Source organism: Solanum tuberosum, unplaced genomic scaffold (assembly GCF_000226075.1).
Source record: "Solanum tuberosum cultivar DM 1-3 516 R44 unplaced genomic scaffold, SolTub_3.0 scf00481, whole genome shotgun sequence".
Lineage (NCBI taxonomy): Eukaryota > Viridiplantae > Streptophyta > Magnoliopsida > Solanales > Solanaceae > Solanum > Solanum tuberosum.
The window spans coordinates 283,869-296,501 of NW_006239398.1; positions in this window are offsets into that span (position 1 = coordinate 283,869).

Consider the following 12,633-nt stretch of genomic DNA (forward strand, 5'->3'; position numbering starts at 1 on the left):
AAAGAATTATATTCAGTGTATAAATGTTTACTATCATTTGAACTATATATTGTATACAACAAATTTATAATAAGGACCGATAATACACAAGTAAAATGGTGGCTAACAAGAAAAATACAAGATTCGGTAACTACGAAAGAAATGAGAAGATTGGTATTAAATATATTAAATTTTATGTTTACTATTGAAGTGATAAAAACTGACAAAAATGTTATTGCAGATTACTTATCAAGACAAAGCTACTCAGACTGAGAAAGAAAATACAATTGAAGATATACTCAAAGCCATTACTACACTTTGTACCAAAGTGGATAGTATGGACAATGAGATACAAAACTAAAGTCTAAAGCTATAAGTCAGTCGCATGACTATAAACTTGCAGTGATATGTCGATCGGAAGACACTAAACATCCAGAGCTAGAAGTAGACGTTGGGATACTCCAAAAAACCCATAATGATTGTTTCAATGCAGCTGCAGGTACAAGCAAAACAGTTAGGAAACAATATACGAGCACTAATCTAAACAAAATATTTGAAAAACCATTTACACGAAAATTACCAAAAGACCCATTCAATATATCACCACAAACCTCAACGTATGCAGAGAGCCTAAACAAAGACAAAAAATTTATAACCATATCACACAAACCTATATTAGGAATATACACAAAATCCAAACATATTTGAATCTTAATCCCAGATCTACCACCACTAAAGAACCAACCCAAGATTATTTAACCCAAAAATTACAAGGGTATAATAAGTTGATAGCTCAACCAAAAACTAAAGCAAATTTAGTCAAAACCTGCTACAACTATGGATTATTAAGTACAGTTTATACATACGATGGAGAAGAACAAAGTGGTATACCAGATATACACAGAGCATTCATAACCTATAAAAGAGTAACAAAAGGCAATCTATTATATGTAAAGTTTTATGCAGCCCCGGCAGAGATACTATACGATGAAATAAAACCAATAATACAAGTTGTAAAAATAGGATTAACCAGGGATATGATAATTCCAGAAGATATCGGACAACAACCGGAAATACAAGAAATTGAGATACCAAGTTTCTATGCTAATAAGAGAATAATTTGTATGTCAACAATTATCCAAGAACTAGCAAATAATTATCTAAATGGGAATGCAATATGGAGTTATTATTCACGAGACCAACTTATGATATATTCAAACTCAAGTGGGCTAAGACAAGCAGATATGGACGAAGTACAAAAATGGATATTATCTCTACTCAAACCAGAAGAACAACCTATTACCAGAGCATTAAAGAAGGGATTCATCTCAAATGAGCTATTAAACAGATATTGCAAACTAATTGGACACAAATATCCAGATCATATATGTTCAAAATGCAACGGAGAAGATAATGTGATACAAGATGTCCAGCTAGAATGATAGAAAAGAAAAAGCAAAAACAAGATAGAAGAAAAGACAAAACAAGACAAGTTATGAAAAGTCATAAAGTAAATAGTGGAAAAATAAAGTTTGTGACTTATGTAAATTATTGTAAAGTAACGGACAATGTAAAGAAAAGTAGTAGGTATGGTGTGTAGGGACAAATGTAAAGAGTAATGACAAGTGTAAGGTGTGGTAGTGTAAAAAAGTCATAAAGTAAATAGTACTATGTAAGAAAGTCATGAAGTAGTGCATTATTGTGCATTATTGTACATTAATATAGAAATAGGATAGAATTTGGGAGTGCAGTAGATATAATTTCCTTCCTAGATAAAGGAAAGAACATGTAACATAAAGGGACAAACTTGAATAAACGCACTTTCATAAACACTCTCTCAAATATTTAACTTAAGCTATTCATATTTAATAGAAAATGGAACAAACTTCAGATATCATGGATAAGCAAGAGGCAAAGGTATATTGTTCAATAAATATGCAGAACTAATTTCATATATTCCTGAATATCATATATATGATTGAATAAATTTATGTTAGTTATTATGTATTAGAATTATTTGAATCATGATTTCTAGTTTATTAGCACACTGGAAACAGGGAGAAAACTTCTATACTATGTCATCCTAATGTTGAAACCGGTAGGCGAGGAAAGCCGTTTAGGGGAGTAAACAAAGTTGAGGCGCTGATAAGAAGGAAGTATCCGCTAAAGTACGATGCTAATAGTGACAGGAAAACATGGTAAAGATAATCTAGTTCATAATGATCTAATATGAATTTAATCAATTATGAATATGACAGGAAGAAATAATTGAAAATAAAAAACCTGCATAACAACGAACATGACTACATACATGCATGATGAAATGATAAAAAACTATGAAACTTTAATCTTATATATACTTAAAGGTATAGAAATAATTGAATTAAGAAGAATAATATGGGAAAAAATATTTAATGATTATGAATCAGAAGATATATTAAATCAGCAATGGTATGAAATAGACCTACATGATTTAGACTTCGAAAGAATAGAATGGTCTGATTTAGAAATAAATTCAGATTAAAATGAATTACGAATATTTACGACATTGAATAGAATCTATGGAAGATATAAAACTATTAGAACAATTAATGGAGGAAAATTTATATATGTACCAAAGAACCCAAGATATGTTATATCTAGAATACATCACAAATAATATTAAAGAAATTTTCAGATTAAAACAACTATCAAAAGAATATTACAATAAGTATTATTACATTTTACCATGAAAGAAGAATATTATAATAAAATCTTTAAGATGAATTCCTCACCTACCACACTACCACCTACCACACTACCAAAAATATGTATTCCTCAACTACCAATTCCACACCCACGAAAAATGGTATCAGAGCTATGATAAAAACCATACTAGTAGAAAGTTAAGAAAGCAGCAAAATGCTTGTACGAGACCCCATCGGGGTCAAGTATGCCGTGTCGCATCCGAGGCCTAAACTCGGGTCGTGGCAAAGTCCCATACCCCCACTCACACTAAGAAAATCTCATTAAGAAGTGATATGTATAGTTCATGTTCATAATTCATATAAAGCATACATTCAACTCATAATCATCATATCATAAAAGAGACATATCATGCCCACTCTTAAAGCCTACTTGTGCAATGCATGAATGAAGTCCCATACCCCCATTCATACTAAGTAGAACCCCTTGAAGAACCATAATACATAAATCATGCTCTTACCATAATTTTTATTCTTGTCCTATAGGGAGATAGCCTTAACCAACATATCTCATGTGAGCTACATGGAATCCGGTGTTCTACCCCTACACCGAAAAGAGGTGTCCTACTTGCCTAAGGTAGAACGTACATAATAGCTTATAGGTGGATCCACTAGCTATATACCTATGTGGGCAGATAGTTATGGTATAAGGGGATTGCTACTAGAAACCCGGACTACTAGCGTAAAAGGTTTCCATCTCATAAGATAACATAATAGTTCATGCATAGTAGAGTGTAAGGGTATGGGGAGAACTACCTTTCAACAATACCCCAATTACACATTAACCATAAGGTCTTCACTTTCTAAGTGAATCGTAAGCTCATACACAATTCTCATAAAGATGTATAAACCCTCATAACTTTACCCTTCAAGGGCCATGAAACACAAGCAACACCTTATTCACATCATATCCATATTTATGCACGGATGTATGTGTGTGTGATTGTCCTTCCAATGACACAACAGAAAAATTATCATAGTAGACATTTTATTCTCAAATTATTCATAAACATGCACATAACATCATAATCATGCATACACCTCATATCTTGCATTCAATGGACATATTGATTCAATACATCTAGCATTCAATACATGAAACATAGATATAATCATGACTCTAGTACAACATTCATTCCATGCATAGATTCATATACTCATATTAGAGGTCATGTAGATGAAGTTTTTTTCACAATAGGTCCATATACAGCTCAACATACATAATGGCTTCCTTCTCAAAGCCTTAACATTCTTAACTTATTCATTTTAGCTTTTACCCTTAAAACCTTAGGAGTCACCTTCTGTAACACTCTGGAAAATGGTAGGTTAATCTAAAGCCTAAATGTGAGTATGACGTCAAGTATGAGGGTTAATTGGGTCAATACCAAAGGGGCAAGTGCAAGGCAAAGGGTCCAAGCCAAGGCCAAAGGCCAAGGCTTTCCCCTGGCTTGTAGCTACTACCCCACCTTCACGAGTGGGACCATGAGTCGTGGTCCTCACCACGGCTCGTGAAGGCTGCTAGTGGTCTTGCCTTGTCCATGAGAATGTGGCCACCAATTTCCCTAGCTACTGCCTCAACTTTCATGGCCATCACCATGGTCCGTGGTCATGACCACGATATATGGGAGGTGGTCGTGGAGTTGCCTTAGGCAAGTGAGCTAAGGGCCCCAAGTGGTGAGGCTAAGGACCCCAAGTGATAATGTTGTTGTGTTGATTGAAAGGATATTTCTCATGAAAACACTACAAACATAATGTGACAGGCTTACCACATGTTAATGACGATTCTTAAGGTTGAAAGTATATTCTCACTTTACTGAATCTATGAGGTACTTTATGAGTTGTATTGAATGAAGGGTAAAGTATTCGTTCACACATGTAAATGCAATTCAAGACTAATCATGTATAATTTAGGAAATAATGCTTAGCACTGAGTGGATATGATCAATGAGGTAGAGGCCCCCCCGTCAATACAATAGACCGGGTCATCTAGATTATTCTCATGATATCGAAGCTCCTCCGCTAATACAATAGGTCGGGTTCTAGAAGCAATCTCCCTATCCCATAACTATGTGCCCACATAGGAATTTAGCTAGTGGATCCACCTAAAAGCTAATACATTTAGTTCTACCTTAGGAACGTAGAACACTTTCTTTCGGTGTGGGGCAACATGACACCGGATTCCATGTCGCTCACATGGTTTATGTCGGTTATGGCTATTTTCCCTATATGATTAAGATAATGGATAAGACATGAACTATACTATGACTTCTTGATGAGTTTTACTTAGTAAGAGTGGGGGTATGGGACTTCACTTGTACATTGCACAAGTAGTCTTAGTAGGATGTTATGGCATGGTTTCTTTATTTTATGATGAGACATGAATGTATGCACGTATATTGAAAGGATAGTTGTTATGAATGACTTTCCTTATGTTCAAAGTAATGTACATGACTATTTCCTTATTTATGACTATTGATTATGATGAGGTCTAAAGATGATATGTATGACTAAGGTAGCTTCAATGGAGTACTTAGTATGGTTGATATTATGGGATGCCAACCATACATTGCACAAGTGTTCCTTAGGGGTTGCTAAGGTATTGATGTTACTATGTTATGAGTATAAATGTTATTATGGCTTGCCTTCTACATTGAAATTGCATGTCGGTTTCTAAACTTGACAAATGCATACTTTTTAAGTAAAACGTCTTTTTTTTTATATATCATATTTCAAGGATTTTATGCATGTTTCCATACTTAGTACTTTATGTGCTAAACCATTTCTTCTACATCTACTATGAGTGTAGGTTCCGGCCGTTGAGACGTATTAATTCCTTCAAGTGAATCTTGGGTTGACTATTTCCTAGGCTTGGTGAGTCCTCAAGTTTGAGGACAAGATGTTATGGTTTCTAGTTTTTATTGTACTTCTTATATTAAGACTTTATTAATGTAAATGGCTAAGTCCCCAACTTTGTATTCCTTTGTTTTAGATGGTGAATGAGACAAGGTCTAGAATTTTATGATTTTCGGTTATGAAAAAGAAGTTTGCCTTCAATTGTAAAAGTTTTAAATTTTCCGCATTATTCTTATGGCTTTATGTATAATTATGCTAAGGGTTTGTATGTGACCCCTTTCGGGGTCAAGTACGTCGTGTTATGTCTGGGGGTTACCCCTGGGTCGTGACAAACTTGGTATTAGGGCATAAGGTTTTGGGATGATATTTAGGTTTATGTCTTGTGAACCACTTCTAGTAGAGTCTTGTTCAAAGTGTGAAGCGCGCCACATTTATGAGTGATAGGCTATAAGATGTTAGGAATTTACACTTCTTTCATACTCTTAAGTCGTGCCATAGAGTTTAACTCTATAGAGTCTTCCTTCTAATCCTCATTTTGTGTCTTTAGGAAATGAATACATGAAGGGCCAACGCAAGAAAGGTGGAACAGGAAAATGTGGACCAAGGAGTTCTTCAAGGGAATCAAGTTCCTCTAGATGAGCAAGCTCCAGTTGATCCGGTAAATGTGGCTCAAGTTGAATTTAGGGCCTCTATGTAATTGATAACCCAACCTATCACAACCCAAATTCAAGCTATAGCGGCCCAAGCTCAAGCCGTAATAACCCAAGCCCAAGCTATGACGGCTCAAGCCTCTAGGGATGTGAAGCCTCATGTGAATCCCAATGTGAGTTCTATGGCTTCGTGTCACGACCCAAGGCTAGAACCTAGATGTAACACGGTGTACTTGACCCCGATGGGTCTTATACAAGCCTCTAGCATCATCATTACATAAGACATAGAAATAATGCGGAAAAATTTAAAACTTTACAATCGAAGTCCAACTTCACTTTTCATAAAAGAAAGTATTAGGAAATCTAGACTTTGTCTCATACACCCTCTAAAGCATATGGTTTGGGACTTAGCCCTTTACATCAACAAAAGTCTCAATATACGAGATACAACATGAACTAAGAAATAGGAAATCCCGTCCTCCAACTTGAGGACTCACCACAACTTGGAGATAAGCAATCCAAGTCTTCTTCAAAGGAGAGTGAAAGCCACCTAGTCGGAACCTACACTCATTAAGATGTAGAAGGAAGAAAGGGTTAGCACATAATATGTATAAGTTTGGAAACATGCATAAAATCCATGAAATATGATAAAAAGGACATTTTATTTGAAAAGAATGCATTTATGAAATTTAGGAACCAAGATGCATCATCAATGCCAAATACAAGCCAAAATTACCTTTATGCTCATTTCATGGAAAAGTCATCACCTTAGTAACCCATAAGGAATACTTGTGCAATATAGGGTTGGCATCCCATAATACCAACCCTACTAAGCACCCTCTTGAAGCTACCTTTGTAATGTACATCATCTTTTTACATCATCAAAATCATTAGTCACAATTAAGGAAATAGTCATGTACATTACTTGAATACAAGGAAAGTCATTCATAACAACTAACCATTCAATACACATCCATACCTTTGAATCTCATCACAATATAAAGGAACCATCCCACAACATCCTACTAAGTCTACTTGTGCAATGTGGAAGTGAAGTCCCATACCCCCACTCCTACTAAGTAAACTCACCAAGAAGTCATAATATAGTTCATGTCTCATTCATTATCTTCATTATTATAGGGAAAAGTTTCCATAACCGACATAGACCATGTGAGATACATGGAATCCGGTGTCGTGTAACCCCACACTGAAAGAAGGTTTCCTACATTCCTAAGGTAGAACTATATGTATAGCTATAAGGTGGATCTACTAGCTAAAGACCTATGTCGGCACATAGTTAAGGGATAGGGAGATTGCTTCTAGAAACCCGCCCTATTGCATTGGCGGAGGGGTTTCCATCTCATGAGTATCATTTCGATGACCCGCCCTATTGCATTGGGGGAGGGGCCTTTTCCTCATTTTCCATATCCACTTGGTGCTAAGCATTATTTTGCAAATTATACATTATTAATCTTTGAATTACAATTACATGTGTGAAGGAATACTTTATCCTTCATGCAATACAATTCATCAAAATAGCTCATAGATTCATTAAAGTGAGAATATACTTTCAACTTTAGAATCAACATTAGTATGTGAGAATAACTTTCACACCAAGATCATGTGTTCTCATGAGAATGGATTTTCAATCAACACAATAGGATCATAAATTTCATGCATAATAATGTCTAAACGAGTGGTCTTGACCACGAACCATGAAGTGGTCCGTGAAGATCACTTGGGCACTTGGGAGGCAAGGCCTTGAGGCCAAGCTACTGCCCCAAGTCCACGACCACTTTCACGGCCAGTGGTCTTGACCACGGACCGTGAAGTGGTCCGTGAAGATGCCTTAGCATCTTGGGGCTTGGCAAGTCAAAAGGGAGTCACTGCCTAGGAACCACGGGCCGTGGTCCTCTTTCACGAGCCGTGAATTTGGGCGTGGTCCCTGATGGGGGTGTCCCAACTAGGGAGTTTTAAGTAATTTTGTTTTAAGTTGTATTGATATGGGGCCGTTTGAAATAGATATATATATATATATATATATATATATAGTTGTAAGTCTTTTAAACCCTATTTTACCCCATTATTCAAAAAACCCAAATCAAAACCCCAAAGTTCTTCCCCTCTCAATATTTCTCTCTCGAACCCGTGGAACAAGAAGAAGTGAGAGCTAAGGTTGGATCCAAGGCGTTTCTTTATCAAATTTCTTGGGAAATCTTAGTAATGGTATGGTGATCCTTCATCTAGAGTTAGTTTTCACCCTAGAGTCAATTTAAAAGAAGTTTTCAATGTTTACAAGTTCATGAAAAAAATCAAGGGTTTCACTCAATATCATGGGTTCTTTCAACAAACAATTTTAAAGGTTTACTAATGTCAAAATATGATTATATTGATGTTTAATTGATGATTTTACTCTATGAACCCATGATTCTTCTCAATTCCTAAATTGTGCTTTATGAAGTGGGTTTGTTGATTATGATTGAATGTTGATGGAAATTGCTTAGATCACTTTGGATTATTGAATTGTATCATAATCTATGCCTAATTATGGTGAATTGTTGGTGAATTGAGGATTTGTGATTGTGGCCTTGAAAGGGAAAGTTTGACCCAATTACTTGATGAATTAGAATTGTGTTAGATGTAGATCCACTTGAAAGGTGGAGGTGTTTACTTACTATGTATAATGTGAATGATATACATGTGATTTCAATGATAAGATGATGATCTTGTATAGAATGTAAATGTTTTGTGATTGAATGCATAATAGGTTGATGATGGAATGTGAAGGGTTCTATAATGAGATGTTTTATATCTTGAATTGGTAGGCTTAGGTGGCCTCTTCTTGATAAATGAAATCTTTGTTGAAAGTGATCTCTTAACTTGGTAGGCTTAGGCATCCTCTTCTTGAATAATGAATGTATCTTGACTTAATGACTTAATGTCTTGGATTGGTAGACCTAATGTTGGTAGCCTTTCATAAATAAATGAGTGAATGTCTAGAATTGGTAGACCTAATATTGGTAGCCTTTCTAAAAATGACTAATGATGTATTTTAGACTATGCCTTGAACCGGTAGAACTAAGCTTGGTGGCCCTTCATGATGAGTCTAGAACCCTATGTGAATGTAAAACCTTGAAGCGGTAAACCTAATGGTGGTGGCCTCCTTCTTGTGTGAAATGATGAACTGTTATGACTGGGAAATGATAGGTTAAACTAGAACCTCAACGTTTGGGTTAGTGTGACTTTAGATTGATGTCTACGCTATTTTAGAGCCTTAATGGAGCAAGGTAGAAGCCTAGGGTGCAAGCCAGGGCCTTGGCTAGCAAGTTATGGTGAAAGAAGCCTTGTTCCTTTAGGGGTTGTTTGGCGATGGGCTGTTGATCGCCCAAAGGGTTGGTCGAGTTGCCCTTGTGCCTTGTGATTGCCTAGTGGCTGCTCCATTTGGCCAAGATGCTTGACCAAAGGGCAAGCTAGGTGCAAGCTCGCCAACCAACTTGGCGTGTCGCCCATCTTCCCCTCTAGTCCGCCAAGTGGACTGCCCAATCTATGAGCTCACTGGAACAAAGGACGAGCCAAGGGTGCACATGGAAAGTCGCCTACTGAACTTGGCAAGCCCAAGTGTCCAAAGGGCGAGCTTAGACGGGCAAGGGGCAGAATTTTAAGGTACCACTTTAAGGGTCCTTGGTTCTTTTCCAAAGTTAAGTCCCTATTATTCTATTTCATTCCTAGGAACTATATAACCGTTTTAAGACCTTTTTAGACATAAGTCCTTTCATTTAGTCACTCCAAATAGAAGAAAAAAGAAACCCACCTCTTCTTAACTATTTCTCTCTCTAGAAGTTCCCAAAGAAAAAGAAGAAGAAGTGGGAGCTAGGGTTTTGGATTCAAGACGTTTCTTCATCAAATTTTTTGGGGAATCTTAGTAAAGGTATGGTGATCCTTCATCTAGGGTTAGCTTTCACCCTAGAGTCAATTTCAAAGAAGTTTTCAAAGTTTTCAAGTTCATGAAAAGCCCTAGGTTTTACTCAATCTCATAGGATCTTGCATCAAACATTTTCAAATGTTAAATTATGATTATATTGATGTTTAATTGATTATTTAAGATGAAATACTCTATGAACCCATGGTTTCTCTCAATTCTTAAATTGTGACTTATGAAGTGGGTTTGTTGTTTATGAATGAATGATGGTGGATTTATGCTTAGATTTTTTTAGATTGTTGAATTTTATCATCATCTATGGCTAATTATGGTGAATGGAGGAGTTGTGATCATGGCGTTGAAATGGAAAATTTGACCTAATTATTTGATGAATTAGAATTGTGTTAGATGTTGATCCACTTGAAAGGTGGAGGTGTTTAATTACATTGTGTATTGTGCTCATGTCCTTGAAGGCATAGTTTGATGAATTGAAAGTATTATCATGATATTGTATATGTGAAGGTATAATGTGAAGAATATACACGTGATTTCAATGATGGATCGATGATCTTGTATAGAATGTAAATGAGTAGTGATTGAAAGCATATTCTCTCTTAACACTCATGAATGAAGATAATGTCATGTGAAGTGTTCTATAATGTTAATTGTGATATATTGAATTGTTAGTCTTAGGTGCCCTCTTCATGACTAATGTTGGTAGCCTCTTTGTGAATGAATGAATAAATTTCTAGAATTGGTACACCTAATGTTAATAACCTGTGTATAATTGAATGAATGAATGATAAGGTGTTCTAGGTTAAACCTTGGTTTGGTAGACCAAATGTTGATGGCCTTTCATGAGGAGTCTAGGTGCTAATGTTAATGTAAAACCTTGGATCGATAGACCTATTGGTGGTGGCCTTTCCTTGTGTGTGATGTTAAACCTTGAAGTGGTATACCTAATAGTAGTGGCCTCCTTCTTGTGTGAAATGATGAACTTAGAGACGGTAGACCTAACGGTGGTGGCTCTCTCTAGGAAAGTCAAGAGCTATCCTTATTGAATTGTATCATCATCTATGCCTAATTATGGTGAACTGTTGGTGAATTGAGGATTTGTGATCATGGCCTTGAAAGGACAAGTTTGACCAAATTACTTGATGAATTAGAATTGTGTTGGATGTCGATCCACTTGAAAGGTGGAGGTGTTTACTTACTATGTATATTGTGAAGGATATACATGTGATTTAAATGATAGAATGATGATCTTTTATAGAATGTAAATGTGTTGTGATTGAATGCATAATCTCTCTATACACTCAAGAAGGTTGATGATGGAATGTGAAAGGTTCTACAATGTGATGTTGTATATCTTGAATTGGTAGGCTTAGGTGCCCTCTTGTTGATAAATGAAAGCTTTGTTGAATGTGATCTCTTGACTTGGTAGGCTTAGGCATCCTCCTCTTCAATGATGAATGTATCTTGACTTAATGTCTTAATGTCTTGGATTGGTAGACCTATTGTTGGTAGCCTTTCATAAATGAATGAGTGAATGTTTAGAATTGGTAGACCTAATGTTGGTAGCCTTTCTAAAAATGACTAGTAAGGTATTTTAGACTATGCCTTGAACCGGTAGACCTAAGCTTGGTGGCCCTTCATGGTGAGTCTACAACCCTATGTGAATGTAAAACCTTGAAGCGATAGACCTTATAGTGGTGGCCTCCTTCTTGTGTGAAATGATGAACCTAGAAATGGTAGACCTAATGGTGGTGGCTCTCTCTAGAAAGATCAATGAGCTATCCTTAATATACCTTGAAACGGTTGCCCTATTGGTGGTGGCCCTTTCTTGGTAAAAGTACTTTGGGTCGGTAGGCCTAATGTTGGTGGACCTCTCAAGTACACTAATGTAATGAAACTACTCTATGGGAATGGAGGCTAAGCAACAAATGGATATGGCTACGATGGTGGCTCTCCCAATGTTAGGCTACAGTCCAATGAACATCTTTCTTATCACATAACTATGTGCCTACATAGGATGTGTACTAGTTCTACCCTAGGGAAGTAGAATACCTTCCTTCGGTGTAGGGTTACATGACACTGGATTCCATGATTTAGTTCTCATGGTCTATGTCGGTTAATGCCTATTCCCATCATGTGAGATATGCACTCTAGTTACTTGATAGGTACTACTAAGTGTGGGTACTAGTATGGTATGCTATCTACATATTGCATGAGTAGGCTTTGAAGGGGTAATAGTGAGTTCTCTAAGTCTTAATGACTAAATATATGAAGGTCCTCTAAATGCATGAATGTGTCCTACATGAACCTGATGAAGAATATTGGCTTAAATACTTGAATGTAAAAATGCATGCTATACTTGGATTGTATTTTGAGTACTTCCTTGTCATGACTTATTGTGTATGAATACTCCTTGTCTAGGGTGACTTCAAAGGAATACCTAGTGTGAGTAGTAGTATGGGATGCTACATGC